At 36.6% G+C, this 14,063-nt stretch overlaps 1 protein-coding gene across 1 annotated transcript in view; it reads right to left on the reverse strand.

Annotated features, from left to right (window-relative positions):
- Positions 1–14,063, reverse strand: part of Slc35f1 (solute carrier family 35, member F1) — a 141,470-nt gene that overhangs the window by 111,027 nt on the left and 16,380 nt on the right. The window lies entirely within an intron of this gene.

Consider the following 14,063-nt stretch of genomic DNA (forward strand, 5'->3'; position numbering starts at 1 on the left):
ATCAAGAAAATGTGGTATATATACACAATGGAATTCTATGCCTCCATCAGAAAGAATGACATTGCCCCATTTGTTAGGAAATGGAAAGACTTGGAAAATATTCTATTAAGTGAAGTAAGTCTGGTCCAAAGAAACATAGGTCCCATGATTTCCCTTATTTGCAATAACCAGTGTATGTCTGAGTCAAGCAGAAAAGGTCAGATGAATTGATGTTAGGGAAATGAACCTCAAGATAAGTATTCAAATGTTTTTTTTTTTCTTTCATGCAACTGTTTCTAACATATTTATAAGATGATTTCTTTGTTGCTTTGTATGTCCCTTCCGCATGGTATAACCCGTGCTTTCACTGTATTTGATATTGGTATAATTTGTAGAGGGGAAGGGAAAAAACGAAGTGTTTAAATAGAGATTCAGGTGGACCCATTGCAACAATGAGATTACAAGACGTTATGTCTAAAAATGAACTTTACAACTTTGGTGGGGGTGGAGGAGGATTGGGTAAGGGGGTGGGGGGATGGGAAGGGGAAACAAAGGAGAATAAGAAATGTACTCATTATCTTGCCCATGTAATTGTAACCCCTCTGTACGATATTTTCACAATAAAAAATAAAATAAAAATTTAAAAAACAAACAAAAGAATCATTTAGGTGGGAGCCAGTGGCTCATACTTATAATCCTAGCTACTAAGGAGGCTAAAATCTAAGTATCATGGTTCAAAACCAGCCCAGTCAGGAAAGCTCATGAGATTCTTATTTCCAATTAGTTACCAAAAACCAGATGCGGAGCTGTGGTTTAAGTAGTAGAACATAAGTCCTGAACAAAAAACTTAAACTCAAGGACATCATCCAAGCCTTGAGTTCAAGCCCTAGGGCCTGCACAAAAATAAATAAAAAAAATAATCGTTCAATTTTTATTTGAAGAACCAAGTTTAAATTGTCAATGAAAGATAATGGTGACATAGAGAACAAATAAGCTATAACATAACAGATTAAAATACCTTTTTCATGCAAGGTAAATATGATAGTGGAAAAGATTGCAGTAAAGACTATGTCAACTATGAATTAAAGAATCAAAAACAAAATCCATTATTGGGTACACAGAAGTCCCTTAGTTTCATGTTGTTCCAGTTTAGGAAAGAAACCAATCTCATGAGATCACCTCAAAAAAAATGCCAATGAGAACCATAAGCAAACAGGAAAATAACTCCATATATATTAGACAAAGTTAAAAACAATTTAAATACTCATTATGGAGTATTTTACAATTTGTTTACAAATTTGTTTCAGAAAAAACAGCTGTTTTCTTTAACTCATAAATATAACTCATATATTGTTCCTAGAACTCACAATAATAATAATTTTTAAAAATGGCAATCACCATCTTTTCAATATGTACCTATAATAGAGACATGCTGGGAGCTCACTCATATAATCTTAGCTACTCAGGAGGCTGATATCTAAGAATGGTAGGTTGGAGCCAGCTCTGGCAGGAATGTCTATGAGACTCTTATCTCCAGTAAACTACCACGAATCCTGAAGTGGAGCTATACATTAAGTGGTAGATGCTAGCCTTAACAAGAAAAGCTCCACGACAGTGCCCAGGCCCTCAGTTCAAGCCCCACACTAGGATGGATGGATAGATAGATAGATAGATAGACAGATAGACATCATCTTTAAATTTTAAGTTTTTTTGTAAAAAGTCTTACAAAGTTATTCTGATGACATTTTTATTGGAAAAGTTTATACATCCATACAAATTATGGTTTCTGATTATCTATTCATGTTTGCTATTTCTTGGACTTGTTTGCCTCTGATATTGTTCCTTCTCTAGGATGCACATTTTCTTTTTATGTGGATTTGTTGAATTTTCCTCCTATATCCCAGTGTATACTGATGCACATTTTCCTTTTTTGTGGATTTGTTGAATTTTCCTCCTGAATCCCAGTGTATTCACCCTTACAGGTTTTAAATTATGTAATATATTTCTATTTTCTTAGTGGTTAATGTGAAATGGAACATTTAGAGGTGTGAAGTTAATTTTACTCTCTTCTAAATCAATACACAGACCTTAGAACATTTTAATCCCAACCACTACTTCCCCATTTATATGCTATTGTTGTCTGTGGTTTAAACTTTTTTCAAATTAAAACCTCACAATAGAATAACATTTCTTATGTTTTATACAATTAATATATTTATATAGATTTGCCTTCTGGTTTGTCGTATTTTTTGTTTACCATTTCTCCTTCAATGTTCGACCTTACTAAGGTCACTTTCATATTCCTGAAGTATATGCTTTCGATTCTTACTGAAAGTCTGTTAGTCGAATAGTCTACCTTTCACTAGTCATATAGTATCTTCAGTACACTGTCTTTTTCTTTTTTAAAGCATAGTCTGAATTGTATGCAGTGGCTCTTATGTATAGTCTTAGCTATTTGGGAGGCAGAGATGGAGAAGATAGCAACTGGTAGCCAGCCAGGGCCAAAAGGTCCTAAGAACCCACCTCAAGCAATAAAAGCTGACTGTGGCAGCCTCTGACTGTTCTCACAACTGCAACAGCACTGTAAATAGAGGATCACAGTCCAGGTTAGCCTGGGCATAATTTGAACAATAATACAAAGAGAGTTGAGGGTGTGGTTCAATTGATATAGCACATACTTCCGCAAATAACAAGACCTTGTTTTCCAACCCTAGTTCTGCCAAAATAAAGATCCAAATTTGATTACATATGTAATTGTACATGTTGTTGGTATTATTATAATATTTTCTTGATGTTACTGCTGATCATCAAATATTTTTTGTGGGTAGCTTTTTCTCTTTTTTATTGTGCTTACAATTGTGTCTTTACTGTTCTATTATTATGTACCTGAATGCACTTTTATGTTTGTCATCTTATTCAACTTTCAGAACCCAGGAATTTGGGTCTTTTATTAATTCTGGAAATTTTACTGCCAATACTCCTCAATACTTCTTTCTCCTTTCTCTTCATAATCTACTTCTAGAATCTGAGTTCATGTTGAGCATTCTCATTTTCCATGTCAGTGAGCATCTGTTTTGTATTTTTATCTTTGTCTTTTGATGCTGAATACTTAATAAACTCCTAAGAATTTCAGCTTGCCAATTTTCTCGTTGGTGGAATCACATCTGTTGTTTAATCTCTATATTGGCTTTATAAATTCTAACCATTGTATATTTTTTCATTTTTAGAGATCCTGTTTATTTTCATTTTTCAGATTTCCCTATCAAAAGTTTTGAGGTTTTTCTGCCTTATCATACAATGAAAACCCTTTACTTATTTAAATATATGTACTTTAAATTCCTCATTCAGCATTTCCAATACAGTGACCTTTGCAGGTGTACTACTACAGTTTATTTTCATGCTGGATTTTACTCATAGTGGTTTCACAATTTGCTTAACATTGAAAGTAACAACTTATAGATGGGGCTGTAGCACAGTGGTAGAGGATTTGACTAGTACACTTAAGGATCCAGGTTCAATCCCTGATGCCAACCAAGAGAAAAAAAAAATCTTCTCTCACAGACACTTAGTAGCTCAGTTCATATTTCTCAAAACCTGGTATATGTGGATTCTTTGAGGTCTTCTTTTAAACCATGTTTCTCCAGAAGACCTGTAATTGTTACACACCTGAGTAAACTAATAGTCTACAACTACTTTTGTTTGAGCCTCAGTGGTTTTGTGTTAATAAAAAGTATACATTTTTTGCCCTCAAATGGACTTACGGTCAGGAATTCCCAGGGTTTGTGTATGGAGTTTGCTTAACCAGACCAAAGACAGAAGGGTGCAGGCCCTCATATCCTCTCTTATGGGACATAATTCATTCTATTTCATCCAGTGAGAAGAATTTCTTTAGCAGCCCTGACTTACTTTTCCAGCTCTCTTGCTCTACAAAGTCTATTTGATATTTTCTAGCCTTTTCCTTCTGAATGCCATATTGGTGATTGTCAAAACCTATCAGGATTTTGTACATTTCTGACCATCAGCAGCAGCCACCATATGGCTTGGGGAAAAGTAGATTTGTGTGCTTTGATGTGACCCACACAAATTCCTATGACTTGCCTAGACTGTAATTTTTTTTAAAGACTTTGAGAAGTACTTTACCTCCCCATACATGTTGCAGTGGGAAGGGCTTCTTTTTTTTAATTTTTTATTGTGAAAATACTGTGCAGAGAGGTTACAATTACATGGGCAAGATAATGAGTACAATTCTTATCAAGCATTGTAGCCTCCTCCTTTGTTTCCCCTTCCCATCCCTTCCCATCCTCCCCCGCCCCCCCCCCCAATCCTCCCCCCCCCAAAGTTGTAAAGTTCGTTTTCGACATAATGACTTGTACTTCTCATTGTTGCAACGGGTCCACCTGTATCCTTATTTAAACAACTTGTTTTTCCCCTTGGGAATGGCTTCTTAAAACATATATTCTCTATTATTACATGTTTTGATTTGTATCTTGGGACAGAACAGTGTTTGAGCAGTAGACTGAGAAAAGAACAAAGCCCTCACCAACATGGAAGGGTCCCATCTCAACAGAACAGAACAGCCCAAACAGAACTGAAAAGCAAAGAACAAGTGAATCCATTCTTTCATGTGAAACTTGGGTATTCATTTGCTTCTGTCTTGACTGTTGGACCTCCCAATTTTTAGGCTGTCAACCTCGGTAACTTATACCTATAATCCTCCCTTCCCCTTACTTGTATGTCTTCAGATAAAGAATGAACTATCTAGCACTGGCTTCTCTTGTTTTCCAGCTTGCAGAAGGCAATGATGGGGCTACTCAAGTCTCGATAATCATGGGAGTCATTTCCTCACTCTACAGATATAATGGTTCTGTTTCTCTGAGAACTGTAACAGAATCACAGACAGGCCTTGTGTCCACAACTTCTATGAGAATCCTAGCTCTAGCGCCTACTGCAGCTTGTCCTTAGTCCCAAGTGTATGAGAAGAGTAAACAAAAATTTAAGTAAGTTAAATAACCTGTTTAATCTCTAGAAGAGGGAAGAATCAATTAGTTACATGTCTTAATTAACTTATAAACTGGTAGGTATAGCCTATTGGTTATGGCTCCTCATAAAAATTGTGTGTGTGTGTGTGTGTGTGTGTGCGTGTGCGTGTGTGTGTGTGTGCACCAGCCCTGAGTCTTGAACTCAAGGCCTGGGCATTGTCCCTACATTTTCTTGCTCAATGCTAGCGCTCTACCACTTTAGCCACAGCTGCATTTCAGGCTTTTTTGTGGTTAATTGGACATAAGGATCTCACTAACTTTCTTGCCTAGGCTGGCTTCAAGCAATGATTCTTAAATCTCAGCCTCCTAAGTAGATAGGATGACAGGTGTGAGACACCACCTGGCATATCAAAATATTATGAAGGAGAGAAGGGATGGGAGGGGAAAAAGAAAGGAATAGGTAACAATGCTGGATCGGAAATGTACTCATTACCTTACTCATGTAACTGTAACCCCTCTGTACAGTATTTTTACAATAAAAATATAAAGAAAAAATATGTAGAACACGAACTCTACAATTTTGGTGGGGGGGCAGGGAGGATTTGGGGGGGCAGGGGGTGGATGGGAAGGGGAAACAAAGGAGGAGGCTACAATGCTTGATAAGAATTGTACTCACTATCTTGCCCGTGTAATTGTAACCCCGCTGTACAGTATTTTCACAATAAAAAATAAATAAAAAGAAAAAAGTATTGTAAAAGACAATATTCAAAACTATTTTGCTAAGTTTAGTTTTGAAAGGATGAACTGCAAAACCTCCATGGGTGAATCTGATTATATGTCAATCACAGACATGGATTTTTGGTGCACAAATATACTTCTAGAAGTCCAGAAATAGCCTAAAGAAAAGATAACAGAGCTATCCTTGGGATAAATCATGTATCTGTCCTAAGGCTATCTGGGTTTCTTTATAGGTACTGTCAGTATCCTATGCTTGACTATGGTTAGCAGCACAGTCTCCTCTGAAACTCAGTAAAGAGAATTTTCCCTATATCTAAGGTTTACAGGAATTTTTTTTAAAAGTGTACCTGGGCTTTATTCATATGCTTCTCCTTAAATTACTTGTGATTTCTGCCTCCTTAAAAACAAATAAGTAAAATTTTTCATTGGACAGATAAAATATGGCAAAATTCCCCTCTCATGTTAAAAACAAATTTACCCAAAAATAAACACTTTCAAATAGGATGGTGAGAAGAATTGGCTACAAATGTAGAAAAGGATGTAAGAACTTGTTATAGAACAGTTGTAGAAATACCAGGTCTTCTCACACACACTGGGGGAAAAAACAAGAGAGGTATAGAAGAGGAAGAATAAACACTCTTAAGTAAAGGGAGATGGCAGGTGAGGAAGACAGAATTGTTGGTGCTCTTCAGGTAATGTTCAAAGGTCCAAGTTACTAAATTCTGGGAGGTGTGGGTTTTTAGTGGTGTAGAAATATTAGGAAACCAAATTAACTAAATTAACTGGGGAATTATTCCCCAGTGATAGAAGCTGACCAGCAGTAGTTTCGACTTTGGGTGGATGCTTGAGTTGCCAGGTTTCAAAGGCTACTATAGGAGAGAAATATACAGCTCTCAAAAATGAGCACTACATAATTTAGTATCTACCTTACTCAGTAAAGTGGCCAAAGGATGTTTAACATATAAGGAGGAAGCAACGAAACGGAATGGACATGTCTTTATTTCCAGCACTACACTTAGACATTTCTTTCTTTCCAAAGGTCAGTGTGATCTATGGAACCATTATACCCTCCCTCAGAGGCAACATGAAACCATCTTTCAGAGTCAAAGATTATCATTCAGAGTAGATTATAAAATGACAGAACACAAAAACACTTAGAATTTACAGTAGTCAATTAAAAAAAACCTCTACCTATAACAATGGAACTATGATGAAAGATGATACTGTTTAAATGATTGAAATTTACTATTAAGAAAAAGAACTGTGAAATTTGTAACCATCTGTCATGGACCAATGAGAGGACATTTACAAAGAATAAAAATAGATTTTGAGGGGCTGGGAAAGTGGCTCAGTGGTAGAGCGCTTGCCTTGCATGCCTGAGGCCCTGGGTTCAATTCCTCAGCACCACGTAAGCAAAAAGAAAAAAAGCCAGAAGTGGTGCTGTGGCTCAAGTGGTAGAGCTCTGGCCTTGAGCTGAAGAGCTGAGGGACAGCACCCAGACCCAGAGTTTAGGTCCCATGACCAGACCCCCCCCCAAAAAAAATAGATTTTGACAGACTAACACAGACATCAATCTCTGTTCAAGGTTCTAGTATTTTCTCTCTTAATCTCGAGAGGTTTTTCCCTTCCTTCCTCCCTCACTTGCTCCCTCCCTCCTTCCCTCCCTGTCTCTCTTCCTTCCTCCCTCCCTCTCATTCTTGCCCTCTCCCTCCTTCCCTCCCCTTTCCTTTCTCCCTCTTTATCTTTCTTTCTCTCTCTCTAGTTCTTTCTTCTATGGGATCTTGCTGTGTTGCCCAGGCTAGTCTTGAACTTGTAGATTAATTTCTTCAGCCTCAGTTTCACTAGTAGCTCAGACTACAGAAATACATCACTACCTACTAGAAGAGAAATTTCTTAATTTACATCAGTCCTTACCATAGTAAGAATCTCACAATGATATGTGTAAGTATGGAGTAGGAAAGCAATTGGTTCACTGTAGGCTATATGGATGTGGTGATTTCTTTCACTTTCTGGGCTATTTAAGTCCTGGTTTAGTATAAAAATAAAATAAAAATAGAAATGAAAAATGAAATTTGCCTAAGATAGCAAAAGGATAGGGAGAATTGTTCAGAAAAGATGAAGTTCTGTCAGTTACATTAAAAAGTATCTAATTTAGAGTTTTACATTTTCAGGGAGTGTGAGGAGATCAAAGAGAATCTGAAAGTATGCAAGGAAAACTGTGATAGTCATAAAAATAGGATCTATCAAGAAAAGTTTAAGAAGTGTGCAGCAGTCTTTAAAGATGGAAAGATTCAATGATTTAATATGACTTAAGGTGACTTTGAGGGACAAAAAAGATTATTAGAATGAAGCAATTCTGGTCAAGTAGCAGAAAAAAAAGTAGCTATTCACAAGTTAAAAGATACAGAATGACCTGCTTGAGAAAATGGTCCCCTACAATAAAGATATTGGAGTATGTAAGAAAATCAATCACTTTTCATTCTGGAAATCAAAAGCAAGTGCAAATTCAAACTGTATAATAAAGAATAACATTAGAGAAAGGGAAAGAGAAATCTTGAAATGTTTCAATGACCATCTTATACCAGAAGAAGTAGTTTCATAAAGTCCAAACAGAAATTTAGGATACTGGATATTAGCTAAAAGGAAATATATTTTGGCCCATTTAATGACCAGAACTCTCCAAAGGTAGGATGTATTTCCTTAGGACAGGATAATTAAAAATACTTGAGCAGGGCACTGGTGGCTCACGCCTATAATCCTCACTACTCAGGAGGCTGAGATCTGAGGATTGGGGTTCAAAGCCACCAGAAAAAAAAACAGAAGTGGCACTGTGGCTCAAGTGGTAGAGTGCTCACCTTGAGCTGAAGAACTCAGGGACAGTGCCTGGGCCCAGAGTTCAAGACCCAGGATTGACAAACAACAACAACAACAAAACAACAACAATAACTTGAAATCTACTCTGGTATGGATGTTATAAGTATATAATAGCAGTATATAGTATAGTAGTTATAGTAGTGGCTGTTCAGTTGGAACAAGTGAAAAAGTTTTTACCAGCATATTTTCTTCTCTGAATTAGTATCACTATAAACAAGAAAGATTATGTTCCACCGTTGGGTCTATTTGGAATTAGATTAGCATCCTAGGAACAATGTAGTAGATACAGATATTTTAGAATGTTTGGTTAAAACAAGTCCCCCCCCCCACTTCTCTTTCTTCCTCTCCTTTTCTGCCTTTTCACTCTCTTCTGCCATCCCTTTCTCCTCTCCATTTCCCTTTTCCTTCTCTCCCTCTTTCCTTTTCTCCCTCTCCCTTCCTTTCCCTTTCCTTCTCTCCTCTTCCTCCCCTCCCCCTTTCCCTTTCTCCCCTCTCCTTCCCCCTTTCTCCATCAGGACTGGGGCTTGAATTTAGCACCTCTTGCTCCTTCTTAACCTTTACTTTCCTCCATTACTTGAGCCACACCCTAACTCTCAGCTTTCTGGTGTTAAATTTAACAATGTCTCAAGCTCCCTCCTGCTCAGTCTGGTTTCAAACTGAGATCTGGCTGGGATCTCAGCCTCCTGAGAAGCTAGGATTACAAGCACCTGGCTATGTTTCATCTCATGACATATTGCTTTTCATTTTGTGCCTCAAAATGCAACAGTAAATGTATACTGAAAAATGTGAATTTTTAAACTGCCAATGGTATTTTTCTGGCAACCAATATTAGAATGGCCTTTTACATAGTGGTGTTAGTTGGGCAAGGCTAACATAATGGTGACTGAAAATACCTGAGTCACAACATGAGGATTAATTGTACTTCAGATACCACAATGAACTTGGTAGTAGGAAATTATCAAAAAAGTTTTTGCTTTCTTTCTTAAACCAAATACTTACCTTAATGTTGTGGTATATTGATTAGAACATTTTATTCTTTCTGATGTTTTTCCTTGAGCAAGAAAGAAAAAAAATAGATTGAATTCCTTACTTTTATACCTACTGAGAACCTCCTATAATAGAGAAAGGTTGAAAAGTAATCTTATTATGACTTTTTTCTCCTTTTTTATTAGCACACTTTGATGGTTAAAAAAATATTGGCTTCTTTATGACATTTACAGAAGTGTATATAATGAACTTTGATCATATTTGTCCCCTTTACACCTTATTGTTCTCCTCCCCCTTCCCAAATAGTCCCATTCTCTTTTTTTTGTCTTTTACTAACACTTTTTACATCCCAACTCTGAAAAAATGAGATTAAAGAAAATGGAGTTTGCCTCTAGTTTTTAATTTGTTAATTCATGACCATAAGATGTGTGAAATGGAGGCCTGATTATACTTTCTCTGCTCCTGTTCTAATTGAATTTTTAATTGGATCTTATTTATGGTTCAGACTGGTCTGGAACTCACTGTATCAACCAGGCTGGTCTCAAACTCAGACCTGGACTTCCTCAGCACCCCAAGGGCTAAAGATAAACATGTGATCCACTACACTCAAATCCATGATTTTTATAATAAAATTAAGTGAAGAAAAGTAAGCATCCAAGGCTGGCATTACTGAAGACTTGTATGTCAAACACACAAGAGCTAGAGGCAGAGCTAAATGTCCTAGGAATCATTCTTTCCCTTTTCAACAGTCTGGTTCATATCTTGGTTCTGCTTTTACCTGCCTTCTCTCTTAAAGGATACTTCCATTGTTTATAGATTTGTATTATGCAAGCTTTTAAAAAATCTAATACTTTAAATTTTTTATTAGATTTTCTGTCTCTATTGTTTCTGATGGGAACCTGTTTTTTCCTTTAAATTTTATTTTTTTTAACGTAAGTAAGGTAATGAATATTTTTCTTTTTTTTAACAGTGTTTCCCACTTTCCCCTCCCCCTGACTCCCTCACTCCCCCCCCCCCCCCCCCCCGCCCCAGGTGTAAAGTTCATTTTCAACATGGTGTCTAGTGAGTATCACTGTTGCATTGATTCACCCTTTGACCCATGGTTTCTATGCAGAAAATTTGTTTCTTCCTTTTTTTTTTCTGCTTCTCTCTTTTCTTCTTGCTTTTGGCTTTGATCAGTCTGATTATGATATACCTAGGTGTGGTTTTGTTCATATTTACTGAGCTTTTTGGATTGCTGAGATATTTTTTAATAAATTTGAAAAGCTTTCCACTATTATCTCCTCAAACATTTATTTTGCTCCAACACTTCTCTGCTTTTCTTCAACTGAATATATGTGATGGATCATTTTGTATTATCCCCCATGTATGGGATAATTGATTCTGTTTTTCTTCCTACTCCCTGTTGTGTTTCATTATATGTTTGGTTGGAAACTTTGTATCCACCCACCTTCTAGTCCCCCATACTTCACATCCTCACTGTGTTTTCCATTTTCATTTCCCTAATTCCTAATCATGCTTTGGGGGGAAGTACTGGGGATTTAATTTATTTATCCTATTGATTATTTTTAAGATAGTTTCTGGGCCACTAGTAAAATTCTCCACTTTCTTATGAATACTGTCCCCCTCTGCTACTAGAACTTTATATTTTTGTCACAATTATTATAATTTTATAATTTTCTGATGATTTTAGCATCTGTGACATCTCAGGATCTACTTCTGTTGCTTACTTTGTCTTTTGATCATATCACATTTCTTCCTTACATGTCTAGAAATTTTGTCTTATAACTGGTCACTTCATGTAGAAGAGCAGTAGAGACTGAAAAATTTGCTTCCAAAAGAGTACATGTCCTTTTCCTTGTATAGGCCTCTTAATTGAAGTACTGAGTCAATCTAATCAGTGAAACTCTGCTTTCTTGCAATTTCAGTTTGATTCAGCTCACTACTTTCATCAAGTACATTTGAGAGCAGAATCAATACTCTGTCCTTCTTTGGGTCTAAGGTCTGAGTACTGTGGAAGTTCTGGAGATCTCTTTGTACATGACAGACAGATTTTGAACCTTGAGAGCTTCACAGCTCACCTCACTGTTGTTTGGAATTCTGGGGCACTCTCTTTGCTCTTCAGTTCTGTATCACGTTTTCTACTCCTATGGAATTCCTCCCCGCTTAAAATGTCTACAAAACGGTTTCCTTTGATTCTCTGGTTCTACCTTGAAAGTGCAGAATAACTCAAATTTATTTCTCTTTGGTTTCTGTGTGCCTGCCCTACACTTTTAGCAGATAGCTGCCATGCCCTCTGGGAAGGAGAATTCCCTGTAGCTCTTTCCACCCTTCAGCCTGTGAAATACATCATGCCCAGCACTAAGTTTAAAAAAAGCAAGCACAAAACATCACGGAACATACTTGGTTTATGTGTATGTTGATCTCTTCTGGGTTTAGGGTCCTTTAGAATTCTAATCTGTTTTATCTGTGTGCATATGGTTACAACCTAAAGTTCTGGTTGTATTCTCTTATTCTTTCTCTTTTCATCTGCCAGAGCTGAGCTGGATTTTTTTCTCACTCACAATGGGAATTTTCTGGGGTTTTGCACAGTTAGGTTTCCTTTCACTTTTAGCTTTCTGGAAGATTTAGAGAAACTATAATTTTATAGTGTACGAGGCTTGTTTAATGTTAGAATGAGAATAATGGTCTTTGTGACCTAATGTATTCTAAAAAGAAGCCACTATGTAATTTTTGGAAGTAAATTAACTTCTCTGACCCTTCATCTCATCCTCTGTAAAGTAACTTACAGGATTATTTGGGGAGGAGGGGTTAAAGGTGATGTAAATGTGTTGTATAATCTTATTTCCTTTCCCTCTCCTTCAGGTGGCACTTGAGATAGTTCATTGTGTGGTTGTTAAATCAAACAAACACTGTATACACTAATTTTTTCTCCCTCATTTAACTGTACTTTCCTATTTTTCAATGTTCATTCAGGCTGAATGAAACTCCTACTCATCTTACAATATCCTCACTGTATATGAAGATACTGCCTGAATGAATTACTGTCCAACCCTTAAAAGTTACATATAACTGAATACTATCTCTCAGATATCATTAGAAATTCACATTTTAGAAATCACTCATATCTCTGAGCACTTAAAATGATCAACATAGATGAATAAATAATTTTTATTCGAGAATCATTTCCCATTCAATGAGCCAGGAAATCTGAGATATTATGGTGACCTGTACAAGGAAGGATGATAAACCATATTAGAGAGAGTTCTTAAATGTCATTTTACTGTCTTGATTCCCACAGCATTCACCTAAACGATTCAGCTGGTTTCTGACACATTCACTATGATTATAGTTGTTGTTACATTTCTTGGAGCCAGGATACTGCTGTGTAAACCAGACTGACCTCAAGCCCACTACCATGCTGCCTCAACCTCCCAACTTCCAGGATTTACAAACCTGCCCTAGTAAGCCCAGATTCATTTCTTAAAAATTATATTTCTATTGTCTTTAAGCAGTTGTACAAAGGAGCTACCATTCAACACAGTTTTTAAAGGAAAAAGTTAAAAGCATAAATGCTAAAAATCACTTTCTTTCTTGCTTAAACACTAATAACTGTGCCAAGAGACTGCAGTAATCCATAAGTAAATGGCACTGAGCTACAGAAAGGGTATATTTGGCTCGTGGGGGCGGGGGTTAACCTTGCACTGGTACTAGCTAAAATCCCCTGTTTTTCTCCACATTCATTCTTCCCACTCAACACCACTAAGCTCCCTCTAGGATCCAAATTTCAAGTTTTGGAAAATGCCCAATAAACATTCCTCATACTTTGCCTTCTAAGCAAAAAAGCAAAAAATATTTTGAATGATTTTAGATGATTCTGATTAAGCCCTTGCTAAACTGATTCAAGTACTTTGGTTTACCCTAAAGGATTATAACTGATGTCATTTATATGAACGCAAGCTGTGCTTACAGCAATAAAGAAAGCTAGGATTGAGTCGTATTAATAATCCTACTAATTACACCACTATAAAAGTTTATGGTTGATATAAATTCTAATATTATTATGCAAAGCTCAAGCAGTGGCTCTCTTCCAGAGCAAGGTATCACTGGGCTCATTTGTTGGTTCCATTTTGGACTAACTCTTCAAAAAAATAAAAACAAGAGCGTGAGTGAAAGAAGCAGCCCACTGACATGCTGTACCAAGTACAGACTGTGGAAGGGCTGCTGGATTGCCATTTCTACCTCAAAATTTAAATGTTATTTCATGTTGCCAATAAGCCTTCCATGAGTAATTAAAAAAATAAAATTTAAGACAGAAAGACTTTTTTTTCTCTACTAACATAAATTTAGAATTGTGTTATTTATTTATTTCCATTTCTGTACTTTTTATTGTAAAGATACTGTACAGAGGGGTTACAGTTACATGAGCAAAGTAATGAGTACATTTCCTTTCAAGCATTGTTGCCTCCTCCTTTGTTCTTTGTTTTTCCCCTACCATCCCTTCCC

This window comes from Dipodomys ordii, unplaced genomic scaffold (genome assembly GCF_000151885.1).
Source record: "Dipodomys ordii isolate 6190 unplaced genomic scaffold, Dord_2.0 Scaffold157, whole genome shotgun sequence".
In the NCBI taxonomy this organism is placed as follows: domain Eukaryota; kingdom Metazoa; phylum Chordata; class Mammalia; order Rodentia; family Heteromyidae; genus Dipodomys; species Dipodomys ordii.